Source organism: Myotis daubentonii, chromosome 3 (genome assembly GCF_963259705.1).
Source record: "Myotis daubentonii chromosome 3, mMyoDau2.1, whole genome shotgun sequence".
Taxonomy (NCBI): domain Eukaryota; kingdom Metazoa; phylum Chordata; class Mammalia; order Chiroptera; family Vespertilionidae; genus Myotis; species Myotis daubentonii.
The window spans coordinates 174,549,091-174,562,459 of record NC_081842.1 but is presented as its reverse complement, the minus strand read 5'-3'; positions in this window follow the sequence as shown (position 1 = coordinate 174,562,459).

The following is a 13,369-nucleotide window of genomic DNA, read 5'->3' as shown; positions in this document are numbered from 1 at the left end:
ACGTGGTGCTGGCAGCGGGTGGCAGTGGAGGCGCTGCTGGCCCCGATGGGCCCCAACAAGAGTGGGACTGCGGAGGGATGGTGGAGCAGGTGAGAGGGCAGTGCCAGGCCAAGGTGGCTGCGAGTGGGGCCTGATTGCCCCGCCGATCGCCCCACAGATGGCAACCAGCGTCCATTACAGAGAAAGGGCAAATAGCAATATTAAAATATTTCTTCTAATTATTTTCCTTTCAATGTGCATGAATCCGTGCACTGGGCCACTAGTATAATATAAATGCAATAGTGCCATTTACAGAATACTAACATTGTAAGCTTTCTGGCAATTTCAGATATGAATATGCAAAAATTACTAAAAAGTACATTTCTCTGTGCCTTTTCTAAACATCTGTTGCAAAAATTTCTGGATTTAGAAATTTCAATTTCTTTGAAAGAATTTTCTTAGCAGAGCACTAACAATTTTAGGAGACAAGTCGGCTGGTGAATGGTCAATAGGGACATATAGTGAACAAGTGCCTGTTACATATTGTGTCAGTTATAACAGAGAAGTAGTAGACATATCTCTGTCCTCAGGAAAAGAAAGGGTGGAGGAAATGAGTTGCATATCAGCCTATCCTATATAATCAAAGCCTAATATGCTAAGTGTCCGGTTGTCCGGTCGGCAGTTCAACCAATCAAAACATAATATACTAATGATATGCTAAGGCCACTCAACCGCTTGCTATGATGTGCACTGACCACCAGGGGGCAGACATTCCGACCGGTAGGTTAGCTTGCTGCTGGGATCTGGCAGATTGAAACTGAGTGAGATAGGCCAGACATGCCCTGGAGCCCTCCCACAGTCCCTCCCTGGTTGGCCAACCTCCTGCATCCCTCCCCAGCCCTGATTGTGCACTGGTGGGGTCCCTCGGCCTGGCCTGTGCCCTCTCACAATCTGGAACCCCTCAGAGAGTGTCAGAGAGCTGGTTTCAGCCTAATCTTGCAGGCCAGGCTGAGGGACCCCACTGGTGCATGAATTTGTGCACCGGGCCTCTAGTTCAGAAATATTATGAAGTCTTAAGTTAATAAACACTGTTCATTAAGCATAAAAGAGTGATGAGGGTGTGGGAACAGAGTGGAAGGGAAGGCCAGCCCAATTTGGGGAAAGGTAGGGAGATTAGATTCTCTTAGCAGCTTGAAGGAATGAATGAGGTGTAGTTATTCATTTTTAGTCATGCAATATGACGTATTTAAAATATAAAAGAGGCACCTTTTAATAACTATTAAAGGAGGTGATTCATAGGGTTTAAATTACTATTAAGTACTACACTTAAGCTTGATAGAACAAGTTTAAACAAGTTGGAAAGATTAGTATGGGCTGGAAGAATCAGGGGATAAACTACAACTTTAACTGATCTTAAAGGGATAATAGGGATTTTAAAAGGGGGAAAGGAAATTTAAGGCATGTTCTCATGTTTTTTACTTTTCTAGAATTTGCTGTATTGTATTTCTGCCTATTAATATCATAGACAATAGGGCAATTGATCATATACTTACTGAGTATATATACTGTATATGTATGTATATGTATACATATGTATAGGGCACTACTACACTTACTGCTATACAGAGATGAGCAAGCTAGACATTGTTCCTGCTCTCATTATAGATAGTCTATCAGAAAAGATAGATTGTGAACAGGTATTACACATGGTACCTGTAACATACATTTTTAAATGCCTCATCCTTCATGAAGCCTTTAATCTTTTCCCCAATCCAGAAGAAACTATTTCACTTCTTGAGCTCTATTTTAGAATGAACTAATGTCAGGTTTTTATTTCATATTAAAAATTATCACAAATTCGACCTCATTTTGGGAGGGGGCATGGTTGTATTAACACATGTATAGACCCATTTAAACACCACTGCAGTTAGGAAATAGAACAGTTCCATCACCAAAAACTCCCTTATACTATCTCTTACAGTCACATCCTTGTCCTCTTGCATCTGTGCCCCCCCCCAACACACACACACTTTAGCCCCTGGCAACCACTGATCTGTTTTCCATAGCTATGGTTTTCTCTTTTGAGAGTCATAGAAATGGGATGGTACAATATATATCCTTTTGAGATTGATTTTTTTCAGTCACTATAGTGCCTTGAGAATCCTCCAAGTTGTATGTATCAATAGTTTGCTCCTTTTATTTTTTTCTATATATTTTATTGATTCTTCACAGGAAGGAAGGGAGAGGGATAGAGAGCTAGAAACATCGATGAGAGAGAAACATCGATCAGCTGCCTGCTGCACACCCCCCACTGAGGATGCGCCCACAACCAAGGTACATGCCCCTGACCAGAATTGAACCTGGGACCCTTCAGTCCGCAGGCCGACGCTCTATCCACTGAGCCAAACTGGTTAGGGCTAATTTGTTCCTTTTATTGCTTAGTAGTATTTCATTATATGGTGGTTTCAGAATATGTTTATTCATTCATCTGTTAGGTTGTTTTTGGTTTTTGGCAGTATTAATAGAGCGGCTCTAAACATTCATGTATAAGTTCTGAAGTGAACGTAAGTTTTCACTTCTCTAGAGTAGATACCCAAAGGTGATATTTCTGGGTCATCTATATATATAAAAGCCTAAGCGACCAGCCAACTGGCAACCAACCGGTAGCTATGACACGCACTGACCACCAGGGGGCAGGCACTCAACACAGGAGTGGAAACCACAAGCATGGAAACATGGAACAGATTGATGAATCTCAGAGGGAAGAGGGGAGGGAGGGAAGAGATTAACCAAAGATCTTATATGCGTACTAGAGGCCTGGTGCACAGATTTGTGCACTGGTGGGGTCCCTGGGCCTGGCCTGAGGGGATTGGGCCGAAACCAGCTCTTCGACATCCCCCCAAGGGGTCCCGGATTGTGAGAGGGTGCAGGCCAGGCGAAGGGACCCCATAGGTGAACAAAACTGTACACTGGGCCTCTAGTATGGTATAAAAGTATATATTTGATGAAATTGCCAAAGTGTTTTTTTGTAGTGACTATACCATTGTGCATTTCCATCAACAATGAATGAGAGTTCCAGTTGATATTATCAGCACTTGGCATGTCAGCACTTTTAATTTTAGCCAGTCTAATAGATGTGCAGTGATATCTCATAGTGGTTTTAATTTGCATTTCCCTAAGGGCTAATGATGGACAACTTTCCAGAGGCTTCTTTACTCTCTGTAGATACCTTCATCAGTGAGGTATCTCTTCAACATTTTAAATTGGGTTGTTTGCTTTCTTACTGTTGAGTTGTGAGGGTTCTTTATAAATTCTGGATATATCTTTTGTTATCATGTGATTTGCAAATACTTTTTACTAATCTGTAGCCTGCAGCTTGCCTTTTCATTCTCTGAACCGTATTATATGGAGAGCACAAGTTTTTAATTTTGGTGACATCCAATTTATTAATTTTTCCTTTAATGGATCCTGTGTTTGGTGTCAAGTCTCAGAATTTGTTGCCTAACCTCGGGTCACAGAAATTTCTTCTAAAAATTTTATAGTCATTTTACTTTGGACCTTTATATCCAAATTACATTAACATTTATGAGTTAATTTTCATACGAGTTATAAAGTTTAGGTTGAGTATTTTGTTTTCAATATGTATGTCAATTATCTCAGCACCATTTGCTGAAAAGATGGTCCTATATTAAATTGCTCTTGTGCCTTTGTTGAGAGTCAACTGACCATATAGTCCCACATATTTCTGGACTGTGTTCCATTGATCTACGTGTCTTTCCCTTAACAAATACTATATTGTCTTGATTATTGTAGCTTTATATATAGTCAGTTTTGTAATAAGGTAATGTGCTTACTCCATTTTTTGTTCTTTATCAAAATCGTCCTAGCTATTCTATTCTCTTTCCCTTTCCATGTAAATTTTAGAACTAGCTTGTTTATATCCACCAAAACTCTTGCTGGAATTTTGATTCATAAATATATTTGGATGCATTTGATATGCTTATTGTGTTGATGCTTCCAATCCATGAGTATGGTATTTCTCTCCATTTATTTATGCTTTATTTTATTTTATCAGCATTTTATAGTTTTAGCCAATAAATCATGTATACCCATCATTAGATTTATGTATTTATTTATTTATCTATTATTTTTTAAAAACATATTTCTTTATTGATTTCAGAGAGGAAGGGAGAAAGAGAGAGATAGAAACATCAATGATGAGTGAGAATCATTGATTGGCTGCTTCCTGCATCCCCCCTGGCCCCTCCCCTCCCCCCCACTGGGGATCGAGCCCACAACCCAGGCATGTGCCCTTGGCTAGAATTGAACCTGGGACTCTTCAGTCCGCAGGCTGACGCTCTATCCACTGAGCCAAGCCGGCTAGGGCTAGATTTATATCTAAATATTTTATGAGCTATTAAAAATTGGATTGTTTTTTAAATTTCTGTTTCCTGTTGTACAGTGGTAGTATATAAAAATATGATTGATTTTTATGTATTGGTCTTATATCCTGAGACTCTTGTTAAACTAATTTATTAGTCCTAGGAGTTTTTCATTTGTAGAGTCCATGGGATTTTCTACATAGAAAAACATGTCACCTGCAAATAGGGACAATTTCATTTCTTTCTTTCCAATCTGTATGCTTTTTCTTTTTTCTTGCCTTATTGCACTGGCTAAGATATCCATAATTATGTTGCATATAAATGGCAAAAGTGGATATCCTTAACTTTTTACTAGTCTTAGGGAGGAAAGCATTTAACCCTTCACCATTAATATATTAACTGAAGGTGTTTGTTTATTTATAGTTTCCTTCTATTTCTAGTTTGCTGAGAGTTTTTATCAGGAATGGATGTTGAATTCTGTTAAATATTTTTTCTGCATCATCATATGGTTTTTCTTTTTCAGACAGTTAATTTGGTGGATTACATTGATTGTTTTTCAAGTATTGAACCAGCCTTTCATTCCCAGGATAAAACCCACTTGGTTGTAATATGTTATTTTTTAATTATTGTGGATTCAATTGACTAGTACATTGTTGAGCATTTTTGTGACTGTGTATACGAGGGATATTGGTCTTTAGTTTCTTTTGTTTGTAATGCTTTTGTCTGGTTTGGGTATCAGGACAGTGCTGGTTTCATAAAATAAGTCAGCAATGTTTCCTCCTCTTGTTTTCTGGAAGAGATTGTGTGAAATTGTGGTTATTTCTTCTTTAGATAATTGAATTTGCCATTGAGACCAACTGGGTGTGGAGGTTTTTAAGTACTAATTCAATTTCCTTAAAAGTAATGGGGATCATTCAGTTTATTTCATCTTGGGTGAGAGGTGGTTTGTGGTTTTTGAGGAACTGGCCCATTTTATCTAAATTATCAAGTTTATGTGCATAGAGTTTTAAAAAAAATGTTTTTGGGATCTCTTGTGATTATCCCCCCATCTTTTTTTATTCCTGATATTAGTAAAATGTCTATATTTTTTCTTTTTCAGTCTTGCTAGAGGTTTATCAATTTTATTGCTCTTTTCAAAGAACCAACTTTTAGTGTTATTAATTTTTAAAATTTTTGTTTTCAATTTTATTGATTTATGCTATTATCTTTATTACTTCCTTTTCTTCTGCTTGTCTTCAGTTTTTTTGCTCTTTTTCTAGTTTGTTAAGTAAAAACTTAGATTACTGATTTTAGACCTTTTTATTCTAATAGGTTTAAAAATAAATACTTTTTGCCTTAGCTGGTTTGGCTTAGTGGATAGAGCATCGGCCTGCAGACTGAAGGGTCCCAGGTTCAGTTCCAGTCAAGGGCACGTACCTTGGTTGCGGGCTCCTCCCTGACCCAGGCCCTGGTCAGGGCACATGCAAGAGGCAACCAATCAATGTGTTTCTCTCACATTGATGTTTCTTTCTGTCTTTTCCTCTCTTCCACTCTTGTAAATATCCATGGAAAAATATCTTCGCATGAGGATTAAAAAACAATACTTTTGTGGCTTATATTTCATTTCTTATATCATATTCATTTGTATACATATTAGGATACTCCTATTTTAAATTCCTTAGGTTCAGGGAGTACTTAGGTAAGTACTCTGAGCCTCCCTAAGTATCTCGTACTATGTACTTGGCGAGAATTTTATAGATAGTTTGAATGGAAGAATAGATAGATGAAAGGAAAGTAAGTGAAAGCAATGAATATAAATATTTCAAAGATATCTTCAAAATAAATAAAAATATGTAACAGAAGCTTCAAGAGTTAATAATGTCAAGAGAAAGAAACAGACAGTTCACTTATGAAGAAGAAAATTGCTAACACCAGTCTAAGCTACTTCTGATAGGGAGTATTCAGAAGCTCAGAGTAGTATACGGAACACCCACAGTATGTTGCATCTAGTTTGACATAGGGAATGAAACAAAGAGCTGTTTCCTAGGTAACTCAAGAAAAAATTAACTTATTCAAATAAGGTAAGCAAAATAATAATTTGGAAATATTTACCTCCATGATTTTCTTGATTCCATTTCTTAATGCAAAGCCTGATATACTTTCCTCTGTGTTTTCATTGGTAAAACCTTAGGATAGCCTTCCTTATCTTACTCTGTCTCTTGTTGACCAGCTGAAGTCACAGTTTAGATCTGTAGAAAATTAGGCTATGAGTTGCCTGGCTCATACCCCTTCATAAAATTAAAGCATCCATATTAGTTTCCTAATTAGTTGCCACAAACAAAAAATTGCACAAACTTGGTGACTTAAAACCACTTGATGGTTTAAATATATTTTTACCACAGTTCTGGGGGCCAGAAGTCCAAAATCAGTATCACTGATACCCTTTTCAGTAGATTCCAAAAATGAATTTCAAGGTGTCGCCAGGTTGTGCTCTCTCCAGAGATTCTAGAGGAGAATGCATTTCTCACCTCTTCCAGCTCTGGGTGGCTGCTGGCACTCCTTGGTTTGTGGCTGTATCACTCCAATCCCTGCCTCTGGTCATACTGTCCTCTCCTTTTCTGTAGTTAAATCTCCCTCTGCCTCCCTCTTACAAGGACACTTGTGAATAATCCAGGATACTTTCCCTTCTCAAGATCCTTAATTATACCTGCAAGGTCCCTTTTTGCCATATAAAATACCATTCGCAGGTTCCAGGGTTGAGGACATGGATATCTTTTGGGGAGCTAGCACCATAGCATCTTGATCCCTTAATCAAGAACATTGATGAAATAACATAACAGAAGACATTCATTATCTCTTTAAAGATGTCCTTCATAATCTGTATTTTTAAAAATCTTATCTTTTTGCCATCTAAAATATTAATATTTGCATATTAAATATACATTAATTTATATCTGTTATAGTAGGTTCCAAAAATGAATTCTAAGAAAAAAAACCCAACTTAGCATATTTCAATCTTTTTAAAATATAGCTTTATGAATAATCATTTGACACTGAAACATGAGTTCAGAAACTATTATTATTTTGGCACAGGAACAAACTTAATTTCAGAATGACAGACTCCAGATATCCATTAACTTTTACTAAAATAAAAGTTTTAAGCTCCTGGATAACTTATGAATACAAATAGAATAGATGTTATATGGTTTCATGTTGCTTCCATATGTAGGAACTGGTCATTTCAACAAATTATAAATAGATAAAAAAAATTTCACATAATGACCTAAATCTGCAGCCACAAAGAACCCATGATTTAGGTTTAACAAATGAACCAAGATGAGGTTTGCAGTTTTGTTCAGAATTAATGTGCATGGGTTCATATGGAATCATCAGTCAGTTATTTGCCAGCTATAAGCAATTGAGAATTCTTATAGGAGATTATCTGCAACTTCCCCATTCCTTCAGAATTCTCTTAACTCAGAGACTGTCTTTCAGGCCTAGTAGAACCCTTGGGTGGGAGAAAGATTGGGGTGACCATTCTAGGTCTACACTGAATATGATCTTAATATTTTTCAATATGTATTCTTCCACCATCACTTATACCACCAGATAGGAAGTTGAGTGTACACAAATACAGTTGTGTGGTTGTTTTTGTTGTTGTTGTTAATCCTCACCTGAGGATATTTTTCCATTGATTTTTAGAGAAAGTGGAAGGGAGAGAGAGACACAGAGAGGGAAACATCAATGTGAGAAAGACACATGCATTGGTTACCTTCGCACAGGCCCCAGCCAGGGCCAGGGACTGAGCCTGCAATTGAGGTGCATGCCCTTGACCGGAATCGAACCCAGAACCCTTCAATTCACAGGCTAACACTCTTTTCATTGAGCCAAACCAGGTAGGGCTAGAGTTGTGTTTTTAACAATAATGTGACACATACTTTTATTATATGGCATATAAGGGCTTTGTAAGGCTTTGTCTGCATGTTGTTAATAAATTACTTTTCAGTATTTTTTATTTTGATAATCAGTTTCTTTATGAGCCATGTAATTGCTGTTAGCGGCTCATGCCACTAGATCATCCACTTCACTGTCCAGTGTTTCCAGGATAAATTCCGTACATGTTTTTTTTTTTTTTTTTTTTAAATATATTTTATTGATTTTTTACAGAGAGGAAGGGAGAGAGATAGAGAGTTAGAAACATCGATGAGAGAGAAACATCGATCAGCCGCCTCCTGCACATCTCCCACTGGGGATGTGCCCGCAACCCAGGTACATGCCCTTGACCGGAATCGAACCTAGGACCTTTCAGTCCGCAGGCCGACGCTCTATCCACTGAGCCAAACCGGTTTCGGCCGTACATGTTTTTTTCATTACAAATTTCACATGGCCATTTGTTATTTGTTGCAGTCATCAGAGTTTGATATCCTATGGTAAACACATTTCTTGAAATCGTTAGAGTTGGAATGCAAAAGATGATTTGTGAAAGGTGAAGGTAGAGTTGTCTTTAATGAACACTGTTTGGAAATGGCATTTGATCAACTATTGTATATTGATCTGGCCAGGATTTTATCTACCTCGCAGTCATACACATTGGTATATGTAGGCAGAAGAATCATTCAAGACTTTCACAGAATTGCCAATTGCTTGTTCCTTGACCTAGATAAAATTTTCAATAAATTTGCTTGAAGGAAGACTCATAAATGGCATAGTAATAACCTGCTTAAGAGGTAAATCTTTCTTGCCTGTGAATTTAACCTAATAAAGTCCGGTTTATGAAAGGCTGGATGGCACATCTAAATCTCTTCATGCTGGATTAATGTTTCTAAACAAATTATCTTTCAAAGGTAGAAAAGCCTAACTTTTCCATACTCTAGTTCCTGGATTTTATTTTTTTATTATTATCATTTTTTAAAAACATATTTTTATTAATTTCAGAGAGGAGTGGAGAGGGAGAGAGAGGTGAAACATCAATGATGAGAATCACTGATCGGTTGTCTCCTGCACGCCTCCCTCTGGGAATTGAACCTGCAACCTGGGCATGTGCCCTTGACCAGAATCAAACCCGGGATCCTTCAGTCCACAGGCCAACACTCTATCCACTGAGCAAAACCAGCTAGGGCTAGTTCCTGGATTTTAAATGTTGGAGTTTCTCAGAACTTGGTATTGACCATGGTTAAATGGTTGAAGTGTAATTTTTAAAAAATACATTTTTATTGATTTCAGAGAGAAAGGAAGAGGGAGAGAGATAGAAACATCAATGATGAGAATCATTGACTGGCTGCTTCCTGCACACCTGCTACTGGGGATGGAGCCCACAACCCTGGCATGTGCTCTTGACCGGAATCAAACCTGGGACCCTTCAGTCCGCAGGCCAAAACTTTATCTACTGAGCCAAACCAGCTAGAGGTGAACTTTTATATTATATATATTTTCCCCTGTATTCTATATTCTCCTGTTAGGTGATCTCATTCACTCTCATGTTTTCAAATGCTATCTACATGCTATTGGATTATAAATTCATCTTATGCCCAGGTCTCTTTTCAAAGCTCTAGACATCTATATCTAACAACTCTTGGATGTATGCCAGGCACCTCAAACTTTACATGTCTAAAACAAAATTCATGGATCACTGCGTACTAGCGTACTACCCTCCACCCCCACACTTTTTACCATAGTCCCAGTCCCGGGTCGCTAGGAAACACAACACCTTTTCTTTATATATATATAATTAGCAAGTCTTACTGATTATACTTTCTGAAAATTTCTTGAGTTTGTTCACTTCTACCCATCTCCATTGACATCAACTTACTACAATACACTCAGTTTCCACCTGCCTATCTGGCTCACTTCATCCACTTTTCCCCTTTCATTTAGTCACACAGTAGCCAGACTGACCTCTTAAAAATGCTATTATGATCACAGTATACCTCTGCTTAAAACCATTTAGTCATGCTACAACAGGTATGAAACTTGAAGACATTATGCTAAGTGAAATAAGCCAGGCACAAAAGGACAAATATTATTTGATTCCACATATATGAGAATAGAATAGTCAAACTCATAGACAGAAAGTATAATGGTAGTTACTAAAGGCTGAGGGAGGGAGAAATGGAGGGTTAGTGTTTCATGGGTACAGAGTTTCAGTTTGGGATGATGAAAAAGTTCTGAAGATGAGTAGTGGTAATGGTTGCACAACAATGTGAATGTCCTTAATGCTATTGAATATCTTTAAAATGGTTGAAGTGTAATTTTTATATTATATATTTTTTACTTCAATTAAAAAAACAAACAACCTACCCTAACCGGTTTGGCTCAGTGGATGGAGCATTGGCCTGCGGACTGAAGGGTCCCAGGTTCGATTCTAGTCAAGGGCATGTACCTTGGTTGCGGGCACATCCCCAGGAAGGGGTGTGCAAGAGGCAGCTGATCGATGTTCCTCTCTCATTGATGTTTCTAACTCTCTATCTCTCTCCCTTCCTCTCTGTAAAAAATCAATACAATATATTTTTTAAAAAACCAACCTTTTGGTTGTCCATTGCTGTTATGATCAAGATCAAAATGCTTTACACTGTCTAGAAAGCCTGATTTGATCAGGCCTTCCACTCTACCCTCAGTTTCCATGCTTCAGTTACACTGGCTGCCTTTTAAATCTTTGATGACACCAAATTTCCTTCTTATTTCAAACCTTCCCTCTTAATGTTCCCTCACCTGGCCAACTACTACTCATCCTTCTAGTCCTCAGCTTAGGCATCACTTCCCCCACAATATTTTCCCCGACTCCCTCCAGTGATAGGCCCTCCTGTTTACATTCCTATAGCGCCTATACTTCTTTGCAGCACTATCACAATTATGACTTACTAGATGCCCGGTGTATGAAATTCGTGCACAGGCGTAGGGGTCCCTCAGCCCAACCTGCACCCTCTCCAATCTGGGAGCCCTCAGGGGATGTCCTACTGATGTCCCATGGGGAGCGGGCCTAAGCTGCATTCTGGCCTCCCTCTGCAGGAGGCAACCAGGCCGATCAGGGGAAGGCACCGTCCCCATCACCCTGCTGCTGCTGTCACTGCTGGCCGCCGCAGCCGCCAAGGTGTTTTTATCAACACGGACTTGTCCCTTCACCACGAAAAAATGACAACTTTCTTTAGGCATTTTCAAGATGTCTCTTTCATCGGATATGACATTTCTTTCTCTTTCTTCCTTCCTTTCTTTCTTTCTTTCTTTTTCCTTCCTTCCTTTCTTTCTTTTTCCTCCTTCCTTTCTTTCTTTTTCCTTCCTTCCTTCCTTCCTTCCTTCCTTCCTTCCTTCCTTCCTTCCTTCCTTCCTTCCTTCCTTCCTTCCTTCCTTCCTTCCTTCCTTTTCTTTCCTCACCTGAGGGTATTTTTCCATTGATTTTTAGAGCGTGGAAGAGAGGGAAAGACAGAGAGAAACATCAATGTGAGAGGGACACTTCGATTGGTTGCCTCCTGCATGAGCCCTGACCTGGGCCCCGGCCAGGGAGGAGCCTGCAACCTAGGTACATGTCCTTGACCAGAATTGAACCCAGACCCTGCGGTCAGCATGCTGAGGCTCTATCCACTGAGCCAAACCAGCTAGGGCAGGATATGATATTTCTTAGCCCCTCCAGCAGCAGACCTTCATTTTTTTCCTCCAGGAGTGAGGTGGAAAAACCTTAGATCACCTTCTTGGATTCTTATTATGCAAGTTACCAAGAACACTGCGAGTGGCGTACCAGAAGCTTAGTCAAATAGCGGTCAGAAAAGGTGTTTCCTCTGCAGCTCACGCACAGAGGCGGGACTGCTGGCATGCCCCAGGTGGCAGGCCCTGTTCTCTGCAGGCCCTGCTCCGCCCTGCTCTCTGCGGGCCTGCACCATCCGTGGCTGCCTCACTGCGCAGCAGTCTCCTGCCGCCCACCTGCACACACAGCCTCCTCCTGAGCGGTCATGACTGTTATGGCATCCTGGCTAATTTGCATATTCTCTCTCTCTCTCCCTCTCTCTCTCTAGATTATTCAGTATCCATATCCTCCAACCTATAGCAAGCTCTGTGAGACCAAAGACCATTTTGACTTGTTCACCTTATACCCTTTAAAGAGCTGGTGCTCTGCAGAAGTTCAACACCTAATTGTAGAGTGAATGTGAATGGATCAATACATGAATGAATACCATCTATAGGATAAAGAATAACTCAATTAAATTAGAATGACCAATTACAAGAAGTACTAAAAATGTATTTTTATTTTATAGAACAATACTAATACCCTATAGAAAACATGAAAAGTCCAGGTAAAGCATAAAGGAGGAAATAAAAATTACCCCATTTCACAAACCAGAGATTGTTGTTATATATGTTGATATATTTCCTTCTAGTCCTTAGTGTGTGTGTGTGTGTGTGTGTGTGTGTGTGTGTGTGTTTCATAAAGAAATAAAATACTCAAGTAGGATAATACTATATATACAATTTTGTTTTTTTATTCATGTTATACTATTTAGGTAAGCCCATGTTGTAAGTAATTTTGAGTTAGAGTATCTTCTGATAACTCTTTGACTGCATCTTGGATTTTCATTAGGATTAATTAATGAAAGTAGATAACACTGTATGAACATGAAAAAATATGAATCAGATAACAGATGAAAGGGTTACACATCTCACCATAATCTAACTGTTCACGAAAGACAATTTACTTTTCTTTTCTTTCTTTCTTTTTTTATAACAACTTAATGTTTTCCAAACTCCCTTCTGCTCTGGCGGCAGAGGCTTAGAGATTTCTATGAGTGGATATACATCTCAGACCACAGTTAGGTGTTTGGGAAATAACATTTATTTTTCTAGAATTCATCTTTTTTTTAAAAAAAAGTTTTTATTGATTTTTAGAGTGAGAGGGAGAAACATAGATGAAGGAAACATCAATCGGCTGCCTTCTGCACACCCCCTACTGGGGATTGAGCCGGCAACCTAGGCATGTACCCTAACCTGGAATCAAACTGGTGACCTCTTGGTTCATGGATTATGCTCACCCACTGAGCCACACA